Source organism: Triturus cristatus, chromosome 3_2, assembly GCF_964204655.1.
Source record: "Triturus cristatus chromosome 3_2, aTriCri1.1, whole genome shotgun sequence".
NCBI classification, from domain to species: Eukaryota; Metazoa; Chordata; class Amphibia; order Caudata; family Salamandridae; genus Triturus; species Triturus cristatus.
The window spans coordinates 433,969,703-433,993,357 of NC_140584.1; positions in this window are offsets into that span (position 1 = coordinate 433,969,703).

The following is a 23,655-nucleotide window of genomic DNA, read 5'->3' on the forward strand; positions in this document are numbered from 1 at the left end:
ATATACCAAAATCCAGTCACCCCAGTGATATTAGCCTGGTCATTAAGTGTGAGTTCAGTGTCTAAAATGAACGCAAGATTTTCTGCCGTCCTGCCTGGAATGGGACAGGTGCCTAAGATACCCATCCACCTGTTAATATTCCAGCACAAGGTTTGCATCCCAAAGAGTAGTATTTCAGTTGTATCACTATTTAGCTTTAAAAAGTTCCTTCCCATCCAGTCAGCGACTGCTGACATGCATTATGAGAAGTTATCAGCAGTGGTGGCAGAGTTCTTAAAAATCAACACAATGAACAGTGTGTTGTGAGCATAGGAAATCGCACACATCCTAAAGGCCCAGATGATGGCAGCAAGTGGAAAGACATATAGGTTGAAAAGCGTAGGGCTCAGTGATGAGCCCTGCAGCACTCCACATGGCAGAGAGAAAGCATCTGACTAGAACTGCTGTAGTAGCACCCTCTGCTAGTTCATGAGGAAAGAGGTAAGAAAAGCCAGTGTCTTTTGTGTGATATCCCATATCTTGAAGGTGTTCAATCAGTAGTGAGGGGTAGAGGATATCGAGGGGCTACAGGTATGTCTAAAAGTACCAAATCTGCTCCTTGCCCCTCATCCACTAACCGCCTAATACAATCCATGGCTGAGATAAACGCCATTTTGGTTCCATGATGTTTTCTGAAACTGAACTGGGAGTTGTCCAGCCATCCCTGCTCTTCAGTAAATTCCATCAAATGGCCCTTCAGATGTTTCTCGAGGATCTTAGCTGGATAAGGGAGCAGTGAAATTGGATGGCAATTTTTAAGATCCTTGCTTTTCAAATTGGTATTTTGTTAGTAGGAGCCAAATCACTGCCTCCTTCCATCTGTGGGGATAGCAGGCAGAAAGAATAGTTTTATTTATACGATCTGTGAGAAAGTGAGCCACCGTGCTAGCCACCATATGCAAAATTCCGGGGGTGAGCCAGATTTCATGTTAAGGAGATGTTGTTCCATCATCTCCAAGGTAAGAAATGGAACTACCGAGAGCATGTTAGACTTTTGATCCTTAAGCACCGAAGACTCACGGATGTCCAGCTGTTGCTCTCTACCCAGGGTCTTCAATAAATTACGTTTTTTGGATTTAATTACTTCAAATCCATCATATATGTCCACAATTTTGGGTTGGCAAAAATTGGCTAGCTCTCGCTTCCAAAATCCAAAGCTGATTGCTTTTCCACATGGGGAGCTACATGTCAGCAGCTCCCTGTGGAAAAGCAATGCTGGCTCCCGCAGGACACAGGGAGCCAGCGGGACCGTGGAGGCATTGGGGCTCCCCCCACGGTCCCCAACGGTGAGGCCAGGCCCCCGGAAATTGGGGTCCTTTGGGCCAGAATGGCCATGGGGCTGGGGGGCCGACAAGGCCCTCCTCTCGTTTGTTTAAAAAAAAATAATGAACATGTCAGCATGCTTCGAGGATGGGGTCCCCGAGGCGAATGTAAATTAGTGAAAGTGGACTTTTATTTTTTTTAAATGGAGTCGCGACTCTAGCGCGGCTCTCAGCGCGGCCCCTGTGTGAAAGCAATGGGTGCGCGGCTCTCAGCGTGGCACTCGAGTACTTCTTAAGTCTTTCAAACACCGAGGTGTATATTCTGATGGACACATCGCCGAGTTAACGGCACTTTATCGCAACCAAAATGGTGATAAATTTAACGCATCATTCAGAAGCTGGTGCAAACAGCCCATATCACCAGTTTACCAGTGGTAGAAGCCTCAAAAAGCATCGTCACGGATGACCCCGGCAAATATTGCTAATGAGATGTAGAGTAGGCGTTCCTGTGCAAAAAGCAGTGAACACATCACTTCGCAAGTTTCTCAACCACCAGCAAGATCGTCGAAGAGAGTACAAAACAGGTGATAAGGTGTGTTAGTAGCAGGAAGTTTACACCTGCTCTGAGCTGGTGTAAAGTCGGACTGCAACCTGCAACATTTTAAGGGAGCCCAGCCCAGAGCCACACCTGAATAACAACAGATGCAATGGAGTCAACGACCATGCAGCTCGGACACCCAACAATGCTCCGACACCCCCCGCCAACAGCCCCTTGTCCGCCATCCCCCCTCACCCCCACCCCCCAAAAAAATGTGACAACAACCTTAGGAAATCTGGAACGTAACAAATTGGCTGATGTCGCACAATTATAATAAAGAAGATGAATGTGAGGTTGGACAAATAAGAATCTCAGTCATCTATGAATTTACATATAAAACATTTTATGTAAACAAAACAACAAAATAAAAGTAGGTACAGGCATGGCGTGTCATCCCTCGACAATTTGTGAATCACAGCCTGCAAGACAAAAAGAAAGATAAGTTTGTGCGTCATGCGTCCATCAAAGGAGAGAGAGAGAAAGAGAGAAAGTGTGAGAGAGAGGAAGAGAGGAAGAGAAAGAGAAAGAGAGAAATAATGAACGAGAGCGAGAGAGAAAGAGAGAAAGAGTGAGATACAAGGAAGAGAGAGAAAGAGAGAAACAGTGTGAGAGAGAAGAAGAGAGAGAGAGAAAGAGTGAGACAGAGAGGAAGAGATAGAGAAAGAAAGAAAGAAAGAGAGAGAGGAAGAGACAGAGAAAGAGTGTGAGAGAGTGAAAGGAAGAGATAGAGAGTGAGAGAGAGAGAAAGAGTGTGAGTGACAGAAAGGAAGAGATGGAGAAGGAGAGTGAGTCTTGACACTGTGGAGAAAATCCTCACAGCTCACCCTTCTGCCACCGGTGTGTCTCCAACCACATGCCGGGACATAGTGCAGCCCTCAAGTTTAGGCATCTGAAACATAGTTTAGAATCAGTAATGGCAGAGTACATATAACTGCACATGCGTAATTCTCTGTTTCGCACCTGCTCACCCAGGCTGCTGCATCCCATCGACTCCTGCCACCCAGAGGTGTCTCTCTGCCCTGCCCACTCAGGCTGCAGCACCCCATCGACTCCTGCCGCCCAGAGGTGTCTGCCCACCTCTGCGCACCCAGGCTGCTGTACCCCATCCACTCCCACTGCCTAGAGGTGTCTGCCCACTGTTGTGCACCAGGGCTGCTGTACCCCACCCACTCCCACTGCCCAGAGGTGTCTGCCCACTCCTGTGCACCCAGGCTGCTGCACACTATCCACTCCCACCGCCCAGAGGTGACTGCCTGCTGCTGTGGAAACAAGCCTCTCTGCTCACCTTCTGCCACCAGCGTGTGTGTAAGAAGTAAGGGTGGACGTCGTGCTCCGCTTCGCCCAAGGAGTGCACGTAGAGCTGCCTGCCTTGCCGTTTACGAAGTAGACGTAGCAGGCAGCGCTACGCCCACGCCGCTGCGAAGCGGAGCTGCGCGCCCACCCTCATTTAAACTACTTGAAAGAATATAAAAAGTAAATAAAATGTCCTTACCTGTAGTGCGGCCTCCCGGGTTTCCCTCTTCCTGCTTGCTGGTAACTTCTTACACAAATGCGCATGCGCGGACGCCCACGCATGCGCATTTCTCGCAAGAGAGAGAAACAGTGAGAGAGAGGAAGAGAGAGAAAGAGTGTGAGGGAGAGGGAGAGAAAGGAAGAGATGGAGAGGGACAGTGAGTGCCCACACTGTGGACAAAACCCTCACAGCTCACCTTTCCGCCACCGGTGGGTCTCCAACCACGTGCCAGGACATAGTGGAGCCCTCAAGCTCACTCATCTGAAACATAGTACAGTAATAGCAGAGTACATACGACTGTGCACGCCTAAATCGCTGTCCCGCCTTTGTGCATCCAGGGTGCTGCACCCTATCCACTCCCACTGCCCGGAGGTGACTGCCCGCCACTGCGCACCCAGGCTGCTGCACCACATCCAATCCCACTGCCCGGAGGTGACTGCCCGCCACTGCGAAAACAAGCCTCTCTGCTCACCTTTCGCAACCTGCATGTAGAAAAGAGGGCCTACCAAGTGCTGCTGCAAGCCCCAAGCCCTGGGCCCGCGGGCAGGGCACCCTGCATATCATGCAGCCCCACTCCGCAGGCCACCAGGTCTCGCATTTGGTGCTGCATCTTGATTTTACCATGGCAGAGGACATACCAGTGCACCTGCCATCATCGCAGGTTGCACACCCGCTCAGCCCTTGCGGTGCCACTAACTCTGTGACCAGTGAGTCCACGACACGTGGCGGTAGGCCTCCGCTGTTTGATGGCTCAGCCCTACACTGCGGTCCAGCAGGGCACACAAAACCTGACCTGTCCAGACCGCCAGGACGGGGCATCATCGCAAGCTGCACACCCGCTCAGCACTTACAGTGCCCCTACCTCAGTGCACCAAAAGTCACTGTCCCGTGGCGGTGTGCCTGTGCCAGCCGCAGTGCATCCGGTGCCACCAAGTCTGAAATGGAAATGGCGAGGAGCACGTGCGCCCGCTCCTTTTTATTGGCAGGGTCATGTGTCCTGTGACGCCTGTGCTTGATGGGTGTGGTGTGGGCGTAAACCAGCCACCAGGGAGTGGCTGAGGTGTACTGACAACTAGACCTGTGAGCAGAAGATCCCTACAATGAAAATCTGGGCCAGGTAGCATTGTTGTCCCTCCCTGTATGGGGAACAACCTTTACAACGCAACTTTTACACCGCACTACCATTACAACGAAACTTTTACAATGCATGCGATGTTACAACGCATGCTTTTACAACGCAAGTCTTTACATCGACTTGCACTAGATGGCGTGCTAACATTAAAAATAGTGTAGTTTACTATCCAAACACCTTCCCTACTGCAACGTGGACTGGAGTTAGAATCGTAAATTACACATTTCTAATGTCAGCACGCCATCTAGTGTATGTCGATGTAAAGACTTGCGTTGTAAAAGCATGCGTTGTAACATCGCATGCATTGTAAAACTTTTGTTGTAACAGCATGCGTTGTAAAAGCATGCGTTGTAACGTCATACATCCTCCCTGTATGCATAAGTGGAGTGGGCTGGCCTGGCGTATGCCAGACCTGTGTGAGGCTGTGAACAATGACTCTGGAGCTCTGGGTGTGGTTTCGTCCTGGGCTGTATGAGGAATCAACTGATGTGGGTGTCCCTGTTGTAGTGCTGCCGCCACCTGGGCTGCGAGCGCCAATGTGTCACCCTGTGACCCAAGTCCCAAAACATGGCCAACATGGAAGGTAGGGGGTATCACTGACCCTACATTCATCCCTACTTCCACACATGAAAGATCGTACACAAGACATATCTGTGTGGACATGAATATTTATTGCACATTCAGTGGAGTGTGCAGCTGTAGCAATACAGGGCCATGCAAAGCCCAAATTTCTGTTTTTGGCACATGGAGGGCAGCCAATTAGAGCCAAGCTCGTGCTCAGGGGTTAGGCTCCGCCAACATATGTACTTATTCAATCACTCCGCCAATTCCGAAGCACTTATAAATTCACTATACACTCTCCTTGCAGTACTCTAATGATTCAGTCTCTACCTACATACTTATACAATGACCGAGACAAAGTTACATAACCAAAGTTTTCCCCACTGCCAGAGGTAACATGGTTGTGAGCGATGTCCACAGCAGAATGTAATGTGGTAGGGTCCAGGGGCAGCATCATGCATACATAATAAACACACGGACACAGATAGATAGTGGAACTGGGTATGGGCACGTGCGCTCGGCCTCTTTTTATAACCAGGGTCACATGTCCAATGACGTCTGTGCTGGATGCGTGTGGGGTGAGTGTAAGCCAGCCCTCAAGGAATGGTTTGTGCTGGCAACAAGTACAACAGTAATTATCGGATTACACACAGAGATTCAATCATAAAGGGTCCATTATTTGTGCTGCACTAAGGTAGGGGCACCAGATGTGAAATAATACACAAAAGATTCTATCATAAAGGGTTCATGACTTGTGGTACACTGAGGTAGGGGCAGCAGATCTGAAATCATACACAAAAGATTCAATCATAAAGGGTCCATGAGGAGTTGTGGTGCACTGAGGTAGGGGCATCAGAAGCATTTCGCGTGTGCACAGCTAGTGATGATGCGTGGTCTGGGAGGGCCGCACTGGTAGCAATGTGAGTTACCTACTGGACTGCGTCATCTGCAATCACAATTCGATCTGAATTGTGAGCCCTGCTGTCTGCAATGTAGATCGAAGGCAGTAGTCAGCACAGACATCGAAAAATGCTTTTTGTCACTTCCTCTTGACAAAATCCGAGGACATAGAGTACAATTCTGTCTGCAATTAATAAATCATGTCTCAATGTAAATTGTGAGCTCTGCCTACCACAGTGTGGGCGTATGGAACAAAAGATGAAATATGTATGGACTACATTGTTGAAATATGTAGGTTTCAGGGACATTATAGTTAGTTGCCTACTGGATTCTGAAATTAATTAATCAAGACTGAATTTGAATTGTGAGCCCTGCTAACCGCAGTGTACGTCAGAGGCAGCAGCCAGCAAGGACAGACAGCCACGTGGCGTTGACTTGTGCTGCACAGAGTTAGTGGCACCTGAAGCATTCAGCGTGTGCGCAGTCAGCGATGATGCATGGTCCGGATGGGCCGCACTGGTAGCAATGTCTTTTGCCTAATCATTTCTGCCTCAATAAGGCCACGTGGCAGTGAATTGTGGTGCACAGAGTTAGTAGTACCTGAAGCATTCAGCGTGTGCACAGCCTGCGATGACGCGTGGTCCGGGCGGGGCGCTCTCGGAGCAATGTCTTTTGTCTAATGAATTCTCCCTTAATAAGGGTACGTGGCGATGATTTATGTTGCACTGAGTTAGTGGCACCTGAAGCACTCAGCGTGTGCGCACCCTGCATTGATGCGTGTTTCGGGCAGGCCGCACTGGTAGCAATGTCTTTTGTCTAATGAATTCTGCCTTAATAAGGCCAGTGGCGTTGACTTGTGGTGCACTGAGTTAGTGCCAGTGGCACCTGAAGCACTCAGCGTGTGTGCAGCATGTGATGATGTGATCTGGGCAGGCCGCACTGTTAGCAATGTCTTTTGCCTAATGAATTCTGCCTTAATAAGGCTACGTGGCGGTGACTTGTGGTGCAGTGAGATAGTGGCACCTGAAGCACTGAGCGTGTGCGGAGCCTGCGATGATGCGTGGTCCGTGCTGGCCGCACTGGTAGCAATGTCTTTTGTCTAATTAATTCTGCCTTAATAAGGCCACGTGGTGTTGACTTATGGTGCACTGAGTTAGTGGTACCTCTGGCGCTCAGCGTGTACGCAGCCTGCGATGATGCGTGGTACGGGCGGGCCGCACTGGGAGCAAGGTGTCTTGCCTACTAGACTGCGTCATCTGCAATCGCGACTCCATCTGAATTGTGAGCCCAGCTGTCCGCAGTGTAGATAGAAGGCAGTAGTCTGTACAGACATAATTCTGGGGTGCTGTGCGGCTGTGTTCGCAGGGGGCCTGGATCGAGGAGGCCCGCGGTCATGATGGCAGCCACGTGGCAGGGTGAGGGCAGCGCTCTGCCAGATGCGTTGACCTTCACACAAGTGAACCACGCCCAGAGCCTCGGCCTATTTATGCACACTTCTACGCTAGAGTGGCGTACGTTGGACACGCCCACTGCGCTTCCGCTTATAGGGGTAGACGACACAGGTAACTGACCGAGATCTTCCCCACTGCCTGAGGTAACATGGATGCGTCCACTGACCACAACACTACAAGCACCAGCAGTATAGGTACACATGGAGAGGTTTGTGCTCTGCATAGTGAGGTCTGTCCAGCACATCACTGCTACACTTGGTATTGTGTGCATTATTATTGGTGGGTCACTTGCGTCCTTCACACATGTTTGGTTGCCACATCTCGCAACATTCAGCTAGTGTGTGGCTGAGGGGCCATGCTGTTTTTAGAAGGTCCGCTGTCCTGTTGAGCGCTGCCTCGTGGTAGTAGGGGGGGTGGTCTGGGGGAGAGGTCCTGAGGGTGGTGGCAGTGGGGTTTGTGGCCTTCTTGGGTTTCGGAGGTGCATGATCAGTAGCTCTATGACATGTGTTGGTCTTCAGATGTGATTTTGGGCTGGGCTCCCTTTCACACTGTAGGTAGTCATCCTACTTTACACCAGTATAAGGCAGATGTTACATTCCTACTGCTAACGCAGCTTATCGCCTGTTTTTGGATCGCACCGCAGATTTGGCTGCTCGTTGAAAATGTCGGGAAGTGGTGTTTTCGTGTTATTTTTGCACAGGAATGCCTACTCTGCATATTATTAGCGTTAGTTGTTGCTCTCATTTGAGGCGATTTTTTTTTGCGGAATCTATTGCTGGAAAACTAGCGATATCGGCTGTTTTCACCAGGTTGAGAATGGAATGATAATTTAAAATCACTGAAAAAACTAGAGTTAATGAACATTATAATTAGAAATTAGCACTTAAAAAACCTTTGAAATTCACTGAAAAAAACAATAGGTTTCAAGGACTTTACAGTTAGAAATTCGAATTTAAAAAAACCTCAGAAATTCACTGAAAGAACCATAGGTTTCAGGGATGGTTATAGTTAGTTGGACATTTCACTCATACAAAAGCAGATAAATTCTAATGTTATAGTTAGTAGAGCTAACTATAACTCGTGCCCCCACAATGCACTGCTGATGACGTCACATATTACATCACTCATGACATGGTCAGTGACATCACTGATGACATCTCAAATGACATCACTGATGACATCATCCACGTGATAATCTGATGCACCTCCTCACACCCTAATATAACCTTTGATACACCCACTCTAAAATACAGAGTACCATTTGCGAAACCTTAGACAAATCAATAGCATTTACTATATACCCACTGACTAATTCCTAGCTATACACACACATTCATTATTTCACCCATACAGTTACCCATACATGCAGTCACTCATCAATACAGCACTATTATATGTACTTGTACACCTATACAAACACTCATACACCGTCACTCATACATAGAGTTATTGACACACCTAGCTAGTCATGTAAAGAATCAATAACACTGCCATTTACTCACCTATACAGTTATACATTCACCATCTAACCTATTCATACAGATACTCAAATATACTTACTCTCTTATACAATCACTGACACAAGCACACACTCATTTATACAGCCACTCACACAATTACTCACTCTCACATATAGTCATTTATATACTCCAACACTCACATATACTGCCTTTCACATACGTAGTTACTCACACATATACCAGTGAGACATACATTCACTCACCAACACACTGATACACACACTCACTCACCTATACAGCTATTTCTACATGCACTATTGAACCCATACAACCAGTAAATTATCCACTCACACATGTAGGCAGAAAGTCACACACCGCCCACCCACCCACACACACAAACACTGAGGCACCCATACAGATACTCTTGCAACCAATAAGTAACCCATATGGACAGTCATGTACCTAATCATCAACCCATGCAGCAGCTTACTCAACAACTGAGAGACTGATACAGACATTCACACAGTTTAGTCACTAACCCATGCATTCAGTAAGACACGTTTAATCACTAACTTATACAGTCAGTCACACACCTATTAAATCCTCCACCCACACACTTATACACCAACTCCTTCTTCAGTACACCTTGGCATTAACATATATAAAATATATTTAAACTTTACAGAAACACATATTCACTGGATGATGCCATCAGTGATGTCATCAGGGATGTCATTTGAGATGTCATCAGTGATGTCACTGACCATGTCATGAGTGATGTAATATGTGATATCATCAGCAGTGCATTGCGGGGCGCAAGTTATAGTTAGCTCTACTAACTATAGCGTTTGAATTTCCCTGGTTTTGTACGAGTGAAATGTCCAACTAACTATAACGTCCCTGAAACCTATGGTTTTTTCAGTGAATATAAATATTTATATATATATATATATATATATATATATATATATATATATATATATTCACTGTAAAAACCATAGGTTTCAGGAACATTATAGTTAGTTGGACATTTCACTCGTACAAAACCATAGAAATTCCGGCGTTATAGTTAGTTGAGCTAACTATAACTCGTGCCCCTGTAATGCACTGCTGTTGACGTCACAAATTTCATCATTCATGACATGGTCAGTGACATCACTGGTGACATCATCCAGTGACTGTGTGTTTCTGTAAAGTTTAAATTTGTTTTATATATATGTCAAGCTGTATTGAAGAATGAGTAGGTGTATAAGTGTCTGTATGGAGGATTTAGTAGGTACGTGACTGACTGTATAAGTGAGTGATTAAATGTGTCTTACTGAATGCATGGGTTAGTGACTAAACTGTGTGAAAGTCTGTATCAGTCTGTCTGTTGTTGTGTAAGCTGCTGCATGGGTTGGTGAGTAGCTGCCTAGGCGAGACCTAAAAAATATATAAATGGGGGAAAATGATTATATTTCACCAAAAGTTATGCCTGAAGTCGTTTTTTTATGTTTTAGTTTTACTTTCCATTGCTTCATGCAGTTTTTACGTAGCTTGTTTATCTGTTTGATAAAGTGTACACTGCATAGTTATAGGTAGTTATACCTCTGTAACTATCTTGACCATTAGGTGGGATGCTGCCAATCCATGACCCATATTGTCTACAACAACCTAGATAAATGATTACTTTCAGTAGCAGTTAGTTACTTACTTGCTAACTTATCAAGTTCACTTCACTCCATAGTTGTCTCACCTGTGGCAAAGTCACACTGGCTGGACGCACTAAACACTGGCTGGATGGCCAAACAACAGCAACAAGCAAGGAGGCATGGGGAACAAGGAACACATGCACGCCTATGGCAAAGGCACACTGGCTGGTTGCACATAATGGCTGCTAGCCAGTGCCACATGGTCAAACTACAACAGCAAGCAAGGAGGCATGGGGAACAAACAACACATGCAAGCTGATGGCAAAGGCACACTTGCTGGATGCACAAAATGGCTGCTAGCCACATGGCCAAACAATAAGAGCAAGCAAGGAGGCATGGGGAACAAAGAAAACATGCAAGCCTATGGTAAAGGCACATTGGCAGGAGGCACAAAATGGCTGTCAGCCACATGGCCACAACAATGGCAAGCTAGGGGGTATGGGGAACAAATGGAACACATTCAGGCCTATGAACACAGACTCCGCAAAATGGCCCCCAGTCAGATGCATGGAGAACAAAGACAAATTATTGGTGACCTGTGGCAAACACACTCACACACTGGACAGACAAAGGAGCCATGATAACACTGAAGAAAACACAATTGTTAATTCAGCAATGCCAAAACCAAAAATTAACTGAGCCATAAAACATTTAATGCAACACACATCTTCCCAAGTCCTCAAATATTACCCAAAATATACACTTTTGGTGCAGAAAAAAAGGTGGAATCAAGATTTCACAGTTTTGGTATTCGGCACCTGGACTTTGATAGCTCCTGCCATGTGCTTCTGACCAAAAACATCGGACCCTGCCATATATTACTTTCAAATTAAGCACTGACACAGTGAGCCAGATTTACCAATTTCTCGTGCAGTGCAGCAGCCACAAATGCTGTGCTGCGTGAGAAGGAGAAATCAGGAGAGCACCAAATTTACTGAAATATGGCACTCTCCTCCCCTCTCCCTAGTGCCGGCACTGGAATATGCTGCCATGCACCACGGAGGCACATTTGTGCAATAGTGCAAGGGTGTCTCTGTGAGTCAAGCATAGGTTTTCTACTGTAAGGATACCCTTCCAGGACAAAATACTATGCTTAGACTAATTTTAAACATTTTCCCACTTTGTACATATGTTGTACAGTGCAGCACCCATGCGATGTCAGAAAATAAAGGAGAAACAAGCATTTGCAATGCAATAGGTGTCGCAATTGCGAGATTTCGAGCTATTGGCATTGTAAATGGCAATGCCTTTTATTAATGTGATTAAAAAACCTGCAATAATAAAAGGCATTGTCATTAACAATACTAATATCTCACAAAAACACACTGACAAACACCCGGTGTCTGTGGCACTTCCCAGCCATTTATACTAATGAAATATTAAGATTGCCATAATCAGTAATCAGTCTCTGCTGCCTTGATTGATGGAGCATTTAAATGCACCCTGAGAAATCACAGTGTTTTTACAAGGTTCTAGCTCTTGTGGTGCCCGGCTATAAGAGTGAGTACATTGGCAAAGCAGAAGCTGTCCTTACATTCCATGCCTCCTGTTAAGCGCTCTGTGAATCCTGCAGTTCCACTGCGCTCGGCTTCTTGTTTCCCTAATTGAAAGATCTGGCTGTTTATTACTCTCCGAGCCAAAGTGCTGCTTTTAAAAGTAGCAGATGAAAACTCCACACAGTTTTAGGTATTCCAAAATTGCAGCAGCATGCTGCCTGCCAGGATAAAACAATTCCATGATACATTTATGGACACCTGAAATTAAGGCGTGCTGACGGAAGAGCATGTAGCACGTCTTTAGCCTGATTTGTCCGTGAGAAATGCTAACAAAAGCTATCACAGTTCTGCATATGTTTATTGGCCAGACAAGAGGTGAGTTAAGTAAATTAAGTGCAGCCTTAGTCAGGTAATTTTTACAAGCTGTAGACCGATGACTGATTTAAAGAAAGAGGGAAGTTAGAACAAAAAGAGTGGGATGGAGGAGTGAGGAAAGAGACACAATGAAAGCATAACCAGCACGGCGCTCGTGAAAGAGCGCATTGCTGATAGAGTTCATATCTCCAGTTTTAACCGGACGCCAGAGCCAGTCCATGTCCGGGGCAGCTGTGAGGAGCAAACACAGACCAGTGCCCCCTCCTCTGAGGCAAGCAGCACAGCCCACCCCCTGGTCCGCCTGCTGGCTCTGCTGCGAGGCAGGAGCCTGCTCACTGATTGGGAGGGAGGGTGTAGAGGGACCGGAAAAGACACAACAGTGAAAGTGAAACCAGAGCAAATAAAGTAAGTATGTCCAAATTTGTTAAAAAGTACATAAATAAACAAATGCATCCGGCAACCAGAAGTGGGGGGGCAACTTTCATAAGTAAAAGCGTGCCTGCCACACAATAAACAAACAAATGCGTCCGGCAACCTGAAGCGGGGGGGGCAACTTTCATAAGTAAAAGCGTGCCTGCCACACAATAAACAAACAAATGCGTCCGGCAACCAGAAGCCGGTGGCAGCTTTACTGTTAAGAAGTGCATAAACAAACAAATGCGTCCGGCAACCAGAATTAGGCGGCAGCTTTACTAAAGTAATACATCATAACGCAAAAACATTAAAGCTTACCGGTCACAAAAAAAACACTTGCAAACACGTGCATGAGCAGAATAAGCAAGCAACAAAAATAAACGAAAGAGTTCCAAGACAAACACTTAATTCCACTAGCAGCATGTTTGCAGTAGTTAGGCGGTGCTGCATAGGTGGAGTAGGTGGAGTTTCACCACATACACTAATTACTTGATGTCTCGGAAAGACAGCGCATGCACTGCCTAGGGGAGACGTAAAAAAGAATTCCTCTTTCATAGCGCCTGGTTAAAGGGTGCGCTATTTTCGGATGCTAAACCCTGTCTACTTTATTTAGTAAATTGGGTTTAGCATCAGAAACCTTGGGTGGTTGCATGAGAACACCTATGCACCACCCATGGTATGCCCCCTTGACGCTACGAAATGCAAAGCATCATGTTATTTTCAGCGACAAACAAGTTTAGCACTGGAAAGAAAATCCTACAAAAAGATTTTGTGCCGATTTGCTTCCCCTTTGTGACACAAACACTATGTAAAATCTTAGTAAATCTGGCCCAGTGTTTGTGCTTGTGCTACCCGTTCCTTGGGGCATATATATAAGGGCTTATCGGCCCAGGAATGTCACTTTTTGTGACATTCCAGTGGTGATAAACCCTTACCTTATTTACAAGGCGGCATTGTAAATAAGGCTCCCATTCACACCACACTAAGGCCCCCATTAGGATGGCGGCACCCTAGCGGTGCTGGGACCGGCCGCCAGTCGCACTGACAATTAGGATGGCGGTTGCATCCCGCATATTCAACATTGTGGCAGGCGGTGCTGTGAGCAGCACCCGCCACAATGTTGAAAATGCATGTTGTGCATTGGCATTCACAATATGACAGACACTGCGCAGTGCCTGCCACCTTGTGAATGCCAATGTAGGGGGGTACCCATGGTACCCCCCAAGTGCAGCCCCCACCTCCCCACCCCCCCAGGGGCCCACAACAGGCCCCCAAAGTATTCTCCAAATGCCTTTCCGTGGTGGAGTCTACACCATGGAAAGTCATTCTACCGCACACATCATAATATGGATGGGGGTGCCTGCAAAGCACTGCCACCATATTATGGGCCTTTTCCACCCGGCAGGCAATCGTGAATATTGACTAACGGCAGAAAAGCGGCGGACGGTTTATCTGGCGGGGGGTAAATGTCCGTCCGGCAGGGTGTTTTGGCAGGCGGATCGTCACCGCCGGTCAGGCAGTGGCTATCTGCCCGCCATGCTAATAGGCCCCTTAGTGTGAAAGGGGTGGGCAATGGGTGTTGCAGTGGGGGTTCCACCAGAACACCCATTGATTTTGGCACTGCCCCCTATTTACAAGAGTGGCATAAAGATGGGGCAGCGCCAAAATTAAGACAAAAATGTCCTGCTCTTACCATGGCGAAACAACAAGAAACTATTAATTTCTCCTTGTTTTTGCTGTTTCTATGTGAGCTGCATTGAGCAACAGCTAATCGCCATGAATGATTGTTTATGTGCAGGGAGGTCCCATTAGTGATTGTTTATGTGCCTTCCCTCAACGCGGGCACCCTTGCACTATGGTGCAAGGGTGCCTGCATTGGCGCTAGACAGCTGAATTTAGCGCCAGCATTGCAGAAAACACAGGGGTGCACTGTATCATTGTAAATATGGCGCATCTCCACGTTTTCAGAATGGCGGATCGAGGTGTTAGCAATTTTAGCTTAACACCGCACTCCGCCTTGCTATTGTAAATATGCCCCTTTGTTTCTTAGTCTTAGCACTCTAATCCTGATAGAAGTCATTTTATTTGGTATGGTGTTTGTGATGCTGAGCTTTTCAGAAAAAATCTTCCTTTCTAACGTTAAAGGAAGAGGATGGACACTTGCATGTACAGCACTACCATGCCCTTTAGCTAGGTTTGCGCTACAGAAATATCAAATACATACATTGTGGCAAAGGAAGCCTGCCATAGCCTACTGTTGAAAACTGTGAAGCGTTCTATGAATTCACAAGGGATCCCTACCCAATCTATTTTTAAAAGAGACTACTGTACCACCACCAGAGGCAGTTTTCAGAAACATGAGTGGGATTATGGGGTCGCTCGAGGGGGGATTCGATTCCCAACAGTCTCGTGCGGAAAAAGTTTGCCCTATTTACCCCTCACGTTTACTAACGTGTGCAACAAGTAAGGCTTAAAAAAGGCTTAACTTTCCTCGGTCACCAACAACAGGGTTCGTAAACTGTTGCCTTTGTTTGATGAAGTAGTCTGGTATTTTGAGATGTATTGCGACATTGCTGAATGTATGACGCCTTCAAGTAACACAATTTTTCAAAAGCCCTGCGATTGCAGCAATGTTATGGCCCATATCACAATTCTGAAAATTGTCCCAGCAGCCCTGGATAAGCTTGCAACAATTCAAAGTCATCCCTCTCAGCTCTGAGCAAGCCTGCGTATTTTTTTTTGTGTAAAATGAAAATAATCGATGACCCGTTTTTTCCTCTCCTACGAAGGTTTTTTTGTCAGTTTGTAAATGTTGGTGTTTCATGGTGGTTGTTCTGTCTCAGTGGTTAGCATTGGGTTGGGGAGACAGAAACGCTCCAAAAATTCTGTGAAAACTACAAAATTCCACTTAATAGGCTCTGCCACAAAATTTCCCCCACAAGTGTGTTTCATGTGTTTCACGTTTCACCAGAATGTTTCTCAAGCCCTGTTGTGGTGGCAACAAGGAGAAACATTAGTGTACATTCACACATAAAAGCTGAATATGGTTGTATGCTGACTAGAATTTGGCATTTTCTTATTTTTTTTTTAATTTTCTTGGCGTTGCTGATTTACAGATAATTTTTTTTCCAATACATTTCTCCTGATGTATTCTAATCGCACTAGACATTTCTGTAGGAGTGTGTCAAATAAAAACTGTGGAGCACATGATTATGGGCTGTGAAACTAGCGCCAGAGGGCTTGCTACCCTCGCAAGCTCACGGAATCACAGCGCCAGGTGTGGTGTTACCTCTGCCTAAATAAACCATTTCGAAGTGGTACATGTATACGAAGTGTCACTGAGATTTTTCTCAGCTCGTTCTGATTGGCCTAAAGGAATGATATAATCAGATTGTGCAACTTCAGTCATGTAGAACGTCAGTGTATTGAAATAGAAATGGAGAGGTTAGAGAAAGGACAGCACTTCCTGACAGTGAGGAAAGGCTCCAGCCCTAGGGCACCACCTAAGGTTGGAGCAAATTACTAGAAAAGATCCAAAATTGCAGTTCCTGATAGGGGCCAGAGAGCGCTTTAAAAAAAAATACTTTTTACCCAGGATGCTGAAAATCCATGCATTACCTGTGGCCTGGACAGCCAGTAGCACCCGAGGGGCGTCAATGCAAGACAGACACTAATTTAGAGGCACAACAAGCTGGAGGTAGAAGCTCAAGACATTGTTTATTCCACATTGTTGCTCAATCACACACAAACCGGACGAGAATGCCGATTCTTAGAGGTTTTCCTGCATGCAAAATCATGATTTTATTAAAGACAAGGAGGCTAGCATTATGCATATGTCTTTTATTCAACACTTCTGAGCAGCAACACTCCAAATTAAAACACAACATGAACACACAGAACTCAGACACTCCATATAAGCCCATTAAAAATTAGGGTCTGGCACATATTTAGACAGGTGAGAAAGGCGCAAAACTAAGTGGTGGGTGAGTGGGTGACTGCATGCAGTCAAGGCAAGTGGCAAATAATGCAAAATAAAGTCAATTACCTTGTTTGCTGTACGTCCGACATCCTCCTTGGTCCCTCCTCTGTCGTCTCCGCGGCCTCCACCCTCCAGGAAATTCCACTAACCAATCCTGGTGCTACGCTCACCAGCATGAGAGCAGCGCCAGGCTCTAGGGCGGTGCGACCGGTGCCACCGCACCGGGTGCTGACTCTTCCAGGGGATACCGTGTTTGGAAGTATTTTATGGTTTCAAAAGCACCTGCTGCTGCATTGCTGGCCTCCACAATTTTCATACAAAAATAAAAATGGCAAGATAACACAGTGATTAATGTTTTTCTTGAAGAGAGAAGGAGTTTTGTCAAGTGGAAATTTTAACTCATTTTATGGTAGCACAGAGATTTAATGTGCCTTCAGCAAAGAATGTGTACCATGCAGATCACAAAGTGCATATAGTTTAAATAGGTCAGTGCTTTTATCAGAAGAGATCCTTTTGCTACTAGCAGTGTAGGTGTTAAAATCCTAACATGGAACAGTGAGCTAATAACTGTCATCAAAGAGCTGCATGCAAACTGCAAGGTATAGATTGGAGCATTATGATGTTTTCCTTCGTCTTTCATTATTTCTAATGTTTCAAAAAGGGTTCAATTCAGTAAAAAAAAATCCTTATTATTAAGTGTAACCCCCCAACCATGGGGTTCTGTTTTAAATTCTAAGTCTGTGCTTTTCAAGGCTAAGCACTCTTAAACTATACTGTCTACCATTGTGGATGACATGTGAATCACCTTGTAGTCTTCTGACTTATGTAATATTTCCTATACACTGATTTACACACATACGACTGATTGTCTCTGATTAATGTTTGTAATGTAAAGTGCTTTGACACCCTACACTGGTATAGGTGGCGCTATATAACTAATTAAATACATCTGAGAGAGAGTGGTTATGGAGATTTGAGGGGGCACTATTAAAGTGTAGCAGCCGCGGTCCGTGCAGATAACAACGGTTGGGCCGAATGGGGGGGATTCCTATGTATGATGCCGAGGGAAAATTAATTACTTATTTAATTTTCCCTCTGCATCGTCCGTCGGAATACCCCTCCACCTGGCCCCACCGCTGTTACCTGCACGTACTGCGGCTGAATGGTATTACTGAGGTAGTGTGTGGGGGCGCCAACAAACATTGTTGCACAGGGCGCCACCAGTGCTAAAACTGGCCCTGGCCAGGATTGGATAGAGTGTCCTGATTGGATGCTCCTTCAGGCCATTTAGGCCTGTGGTTGGTCTCCACCCAGCTCTTTAAGACAGCTGAGTGGAGAGCTGCAAAGTGCGCATGTCACTTTGACCGGCTCAAGAACACCGGCCAAACTGACATGCCTCCTTTGGAGGGTCCATCTCGCTCATCCAGTCCTCTATGCTGCCAGTTTGCAGCAGATGAGAACATACCCCCATTTATCCTGGCTGGCGGCTGCTGTGTGCTAAACGTGAAAAATAAAATGGTAATGAAATCATTTCATTGTCATTTTATTTTTCACGTTAAGGGCCACTGCAGCGGGCAACGCACCCTCACAAAGCAACCGCAGCTGCCCTTGAACACTACTCTCTTTTGTCGCTGCCAAAATTATCTGAAACATTCAAAGTTCGCATTCTCCTCAGGTCATACATCACTGCTTCCCTCAGAACTTCATTGGCTCTCTGAAAAATAATCCAAACAAGTCTTAATTTCTATTCAAATGTTAAATATTTCACAAACCCTAACTTCAATAACGCAAATATGCATATCAATATTTCAGAATTTAAGTTAGTTCCTTTACCCGACCTCTCCTCCAAAGGGTTGGAGGGAGAGATAATGCTAGCCTCCTTGTTTTTTATGAAATCATGATTCTCTATTCAATAAAATCTTTGAGAATCAGAATCTTATGGCAAGACAGGAGGCTAGCATTATGCATGTTTCAAAGCTTTTTAATGCCATCCCCTCAACATGGTCAACTGGCTTAAAATAAAACTTCCTAAAGATCTCAGTATTTGACCAACCTACTACCTACATAATGTCCTTCAACCTAACTCCTGCATTAAAAACCTTCGTAGCCATCCCTCCCCTTACCGAATGTGCTTTAAACAAATTAAAATTCACACCTGCCTTTTTGATGACATTCTTAACCCATCTAGCAATAGTCACAGGTGAAACTGCACCATATAGTTTCACAGAAGAGATCAAGAACTGAGCTACACTCACACTCCTGTGCTCACTGGCTCTTACCTTATATGCTTTTTGATACACCTCACCACACAAAATGTTGGATGATCATCAAAACTAGGATAAAAAACTGATTCTGACATAGTTTTCATTCTCCTCCAAATTAAAAAAAAACACACCATGAGGCTGATAAAATCTATTTGTTATTTCCAGCACTCTCACATCCGAAACCCTCATAAAAGAAATCAAACATAACAAAGTTGCTACCTTACATGACATTTCTCTTGTATTTAAAACTTTCTTGACTGGCCACTCCTTAAAAACACTGAAAACCAGCTCAACAACCAGCAGACTTTCATCACTAGCTCTCTGCAGTCTTTGAATCCTTATTCATTTTGGTAATCTATACATAAAGGACTCCTTCCTACAGACATGCCATTCAAGAGTGAGTGTCCAGCCAAACTAGCTAATCTATAACAATTAACTGTACTATAACTAATTCCTCTCCCAAACAATTCTGCCAAAACATTTGCTATCATAACCTTATCTGTCTCCATGAGATCCAAGTCCTGTGCCATGCACCAACTAAGCCAGATGTTCCAAGCCCACCTATGCTGCTTCCTTGTCCCTGGTGCCCAAGACTCATTGAGTAATTCTGAAGCGTCTCCAGAAAGTCAAATGATTCTTCCTGAATTCCTGTAATTTTCCAAACTAGAAGGCTGAGCACTTCTGACTCTACCAGAAGTTGCTTCTCTACTTTTACCCACACTAATCTCTTGCATGGACGAATCTACAATGGAACTTTCATCACCCATTCCATTACAGATGGAAACCAGGCCTGAGTTACCAAAAAAGGTGTCACCAACACCAACTGACATCTCTGCCTTTTCACCTGCAACAAAACTCCCTGACTCATTTAAAAAAGAAGGAAAAGCATAAGCCTTCATATTCTGCAGATCCAGACTAAATGGTTGTCATTGCTCCCAGATCCTACTCACATACTTCTCCAGTTGGAAAGTCAAGTGAGATGCAAAAAGATCCACTTTCAGTGTACCAAACGTTGGCTGAATCTGCTGAAACACTTCCAGCTTCAATTTCCAGTCACTGAACTCTATCACGTCATGAATTCCAATTAGCCCCTATATTTTCTTTCTCTGGCAGATACTGTACTCTCAAACTTATTTTGTGTTCCAAACAAAACTCCCACATCTCCTTTGCTAACTTTGACAGTCTCTTTGATCTGCTGAATCCCAGTCTGTTTCTATATGTTACAGCGCAAATATTGTCCACATTAAACAAGAATGAACAACCCTGTACCTGTCCCTTAAAATTGCATATTGCAAATATTCATGCCTTCATTTCCAAACAGTTGATATGATCCTGCCTCTCTTGATCTACTTCTTCTTCCTCGTCCTCTTTGGGGAAAAAACTCTACATAGCCCCAGTTTCCCCTGAATGATCCTCTGGCTTGTCCGTATGGGCTCTTAATAGGAATGGCCAAAAGTTTGCCCTCTCCTTCTGGCCTTGCCATATAAAGTTCCACTACCAAACACCTTCCTCATGGAAGTATGAGCCTTTTCCAAGGCTGTGAATGTATGCACATAATTACCAAGGGATTTTACTAGACCCTCTCTGAAAAGCAGACCTTTAGCCTCTTCACTGGACACCTTCTTTGCCAAATCACCCAATTTTGGACTAATGTGCAGTAAAACCGCTTTTTTACTTTCAGTAATTAGGCCTACATTGGCATTCTCAAGAAAACATATTACTCTCTGGCTTCATCCGCCTAACATATTTATATCCAGGTCATTCCCCTTAACATAAGCTTCCTCTATTATTGCACAAATCCTTGCCAGAGGCCCTAAAACGTCAAGCAACTTATCTTCACACTGTTTTAAGGCTCTTTCAAAACTCTATCTAGCATCTCTTTTACACTTCAACAAGTAAGTAATTAAATCTGAATCTAAGTTAGAGTCATAGTCTCCTTATCATCAATGACTGGGCATAATCATTCAGCTCTCATGATATTTATCTCCTCCCTTTCCAATGGTCTTCTGATCCAGAACTTGATATATTTTTTCACATGGTCCACAGGCCACCAATCTGAACCGCAAAAATGTCTTATCTATAAAGAAGTAAACAGCACCTTCCCTAAAGAATCCCTCATTTCTCTTTTTACATTCACTCTTACACTCTCGTCACTCGCAAACTTGATTTCATCATCATATCCCAGTTCTAGGATATTCTCATCCAAATCAGCATCCATATCATGCTGACTCTACTCGGGTTGATAACCCTTCTCCCTTGCATGGAACTCCTGTCCTCTTTTTGTGCCGTGTTGGCCACCACTAGAAGTAGAGTCGCTTTAGATATCAAATCCTCTTCCATCAGAAATACTTGTTCCTCCAGTCTTCTTAACATGCTTTCTTTTTTTAAAAGCACTTACCTCCTGGCCCTCTATTAGACCTGGCATCCTCCTCTGACAAAGACCAATATTCCTCTTCTTCAGCAGCTCTACCTTTCCTCTTACTTTCGTTCAAAATAGATTTAATTGTCTCTATTACAGTGTCTCCAATTTCCTTACTTATAATCCTTCTTAAAATTTCCTCCTGCCCTTCTTGTGGAATTGCAGGTATTCCCTCAGATATCCTCTTCAAAAATATTTTGCTATAACCCTTGTAATTTCCTATTTGTCGTTAATTTAGCAATTACTTCACACTGAATACTTTCCAGTGGAATAAAATACTAACCAGCACTTAAACAATCTCCTTCATAACTACACGTTTCCTGGCAACGCAATGCTGTCGACCTATTTCTGTAACAAAATAGCGTGCAACACCAATGCTGCATAAAAAAGCCCAATTTCCTCTTAAAACGAATGGAACATAGAGTTGCGTCATCAAGCTTCTCAATTCAAAGATGGCTGCTGTCACTGAAGCCTATCTTGCCCTTACTTCTACCGCACGTGCATCTTGAGACCCATGCCCCTCAATGGATGTTTACGAAAAAACTTATTTTGCTCGTATGGTATTTCCTATTTAAGCCTTCAGTTTCTTGCTGCATTTGTTAATATCTGCTATACTTTTATTACATAAAATAACAACTTTGCCATATTGCTTATACAATACTTAAAACACAGGCCGAAATTGTTCTGCACATTTCCTCACACATTCAACCCGAAAATTGGGTACATTTTCACTCATACTCAGGGGCATATTATCAAGGGCCCTGTCTCCGCTTTTTTAGCTTTAAAAGCCAGAAAAGCGGAGATAATATTTTCGCCCTATTTACAAGGCGGTGCTAACATGCATGCGCATGTTAGCAGCCGTTCTCAAAACGCCCCACCTCGCATCGCTAATGAGATGCAAAGTAGGCATTTCTTTCCGAAACAACAGAGAATATATTGATAACTGCACTACTCTGTATATACAAACAAGCCGGCCAAGGACACCCAATTGAGATATTAAAAGCCGCGCTAACAGCGGTTATCGCCGTAAGCTAACGTCTGCAAAATTTCCGACTTAGCTATATTTATAAAGGGAGGTGGATTCTAAGGCTAAGCCCACATCTCCCTATTACCAAGGATTCCCTTATCGCTGCAGTTGTATCGCTGGATTTCCAGCGATGTTCCCTCATTTCGCCACTATTGCCGGATTTTATATCGCAGTGGAGATAGGCATTGATAATAACGCGTTATCTCGGCGATTAAATTCAGCGATAGCCAGCGTTAAACAAAATCGCTCTAAGTGCGCTCTGCGATATTTATTCGCAGTTTGTTGTTAATATGCCCCTCAGTCTCCACACTTGCACATCAAAATTCATATGCCACACTAAGGAAGTTGAGATAAATCATTTATACTTATCTGCTCAGAAGCTGCAAACAAAAGATGAGTGTGTGATTGTGTGTTTGTGTTATGTTCTAACTTGGAGCTTCGAAGTGTTGTTGCTCAGAAGTGGTGAATAAAAGGTCTATGAATAATGCTACCCTCCTTAAATAAAATTTATGAAACATTCACGTTTTATTGCTGGTGAGTTTGAAAAGGACCACATTTTATGACCACATAGTAAAGGTTATCTTTGTACTCCCCTTGTAGGATGGAGGCGAAAGTCAATCCACGTAGAAGGTGCTGCTCTTAGCACAATAACCAGGCCTCAGTTCTCAAACGCAGGGCAGGTTGTGGTGCATCGACCATAAATAACAGAAGCTGCTCAGCACACACGTCCTCTACTTTCCCAGCTGTCTGGAAAGGAGAGGTACACAGCGATGTTGACATACAATAGTAAGTGGATGACAAGTGTTGTTCTCATGGGCTTATACAGCATAGGAAATGTTCCCACCCCATTAAAATGTCCCAGCTGTATGAACAGCAAACCGACGATGCTGTAAGACTCAAGGCTTGGAAGTTTTGCACACCCTTAAATGTGATCTGATCGAAAAGTTTAACCATATGAACTCCAAACCCCTTTTTTTGAGAATCGAACTTTGTTTGCACGCTTCCCGATGTTCATAGGTTCAAGAAAAATCGGTGCGAATTAACTTCTTTTGTTCGTTTTGTAAGCACAGTAAT